This window comes from Nomascus leucogenys, chromosome 22a (assembly GCF_006542625.1).
Source record: "Nomascus leucogenys isolate Asia chromosome 22a, Asia_NLE_v1, whole genome shotgun sequence".
Taxonomy (NCBI): domain Eukaryota; kingdom Metazoa; phylum Chordata; class Mammalia; order Primates; family Hylobatidae; genus Nomascus; species Nomascus leucogenys.
In genome coordinates, this window is record NC_044402.1 from 84,054,589 (window position 1) to 84,056,593 (window position 2,005).

The 2,005-nt window shown below is 38.1% G+C and overlaps 1 pseudogene across 1 annotated transcript; it reads right to left on the reverse strand.

Moving 5' to 3' along the window:
* Window positions 1–453: 453 nt before the first annotated feature.
* Window positions 454–1,157, reverse strand: LOC100583715 (annotated as a pseudogene). Its single transcript, XR_123383.4, has one exon. The product of XR_123383.4 is annotated as a calcyclin-binding protein pseudogene (transcript).
* Window positions 1,158–2,005: the final 848 nt, after the last annotated feature.

A 2,005-nucleotide genomic window follows, 5' to 3' on the forward strand; every position in this document is an offset into this window, starting at 1 on the left:
CTTGAAGAATTGGATTTTGTCTGCTAAATAAACAGCCTGTCATGGCTGTGGCTCTAGCATAGAGTATAGCAGAGACAACAGAAATGCCAATAGCGGTTGGAGTACAAAGGATTTAAAATACCATACTAAAGATGTCACTGTTTTCCTCTGGATAACAGAAAATAATTTAAGAAAGAAGCATCCAACTTTGTTGTTATCTAGTGTTGATTCATATAATAGAAATCCATATCAGCCTGCCCCCCCATACATTTTTATTAATAGTGTGTCAGGAGAATCCATTTTTAGTAAGGAACACTAAATCAGTAGCTCTCTAAATATGTAAGAATATTATATTCTCAACTAATTTTTCTTTTTTTTTGCAGGAGTGTTTAATAAGCATATTTTATTTAAATAAATCCTCCAGTAGGAAATGGAGAATTCGCCTTTACTTAGAAGGCTATGTAAATAGCTATCTGTCAAATTTATATATGCAGCTCACCAATATTCCCTTACTGGAAACATCAGTATTTCCACCTCACATCACAGTTCCCAAAAGGACTTTAAAGTCTCAAAATTCCGTGTCTCCTTTGGCTTGCTTCTCTCTTGATTCCACCCAGGCTTTATTAATGGTTCGCTTCATATCATCATCTCCATCTTCATAAATTTTCTTTAGAACATTCATCAATCCCTCACTAGGATCTGTTTCAGTGTCATAGGAGGGCTTCTCTTTTTCTTTGCACTCTTTTTCAACCTGGGTCAGGTAATCCCGCCTTGTGTTTTCCACTTTCTTTCTACACAATATAAGAACTGTATCAGTCTTGACTTTTTTTGAACTGCCTTCCACAGAGATGGGTTTCAAGAGATTGTTCACAATCATGGAGTAAATCTTTCCATTTAGATTCTTTACCAAAAGATCAAATGACCTCTCTGTGAAATGCACCTGCACATTCTCAGGGGGAACTTGATGAACTCCAGTTAAGGTAATGTAGATTTTCACAAACTTATCTGACTGATCCCATCCATAATTACCGATTTTCACGTATAGCCCGTTGTAATGGGACCAACCACAGCAGCTGGTTTTTCATTATCAAGAAGTTCTGCTTTCTTCTGTGATTTCTGTTGCATCTTGTTCTTGATTTCTGTCTCAATCTTGGATTTTTCAGCTATAGGGGTATCACGTATTCTTTTCCTAGTAGCCTTTTCCAGCAACACCTTTACCTCTTCTAGATCTTTCTGTAGCTCTTCGGAAGCCACGGGGGCTGGGTCAGGCCGAAGGCCCGAGCTGCAGCCACGCAGAGAAAGGAACAGGAAGCGCCGCGCCGAGCCCTCAAACCGAGCGAGCGCAGACGCCTACCCGCACGAGTCGCGGCGCCGCAGCCTGCGCGCACACCGACCCTGCGCGAGATCGCGGCCCTAATTTTTCTTTAATTAGTAATTTATAATGCCCACATTTCAAAATATAATTTAAATGATTCTTGAAGGTCAATATATATTAAGTACATTTAGCTTCAACTATAATTACTAATAAAGCCAAGTCCACTAGAATGATGATTACCAGAAACCAGTTTTATCTAGGCAGCAGTAAACAGGCAAAAATAGTCTATTATTCTGTCAACTCTTGTATGCTGGGTAAATTAGAGACTATTTGCTAAACATCTTAACTAGACCATCTCCCATAATTAGGCCTTATATGGCCTGTGGAACATACATGGAATTAACGAAATTTAAAATGTGAAGTAATCAATTATGCTGATTACTGTCAAGAGAACTATCAATTCAGTCATATAAAGAATATATTAGAGTGGAAAGAAACTGGAGTCCTGACAACTAATTGGGAAGATATTAAAATAGTAGAGCTTAATAAAAATCCGAAATATGATACAGAAGTTAGGAAGGCTGGTTAAAGGAAGGAACAGATTTAAAAATTCCTCTGGAGGCCAAACTGATAGTCTGATTGTTTTGTAAGGAAGTATATTGGGGAATTAAGAATATGGTGGAGTAGAAGTTATCTAGCTTGTTCTTAGCA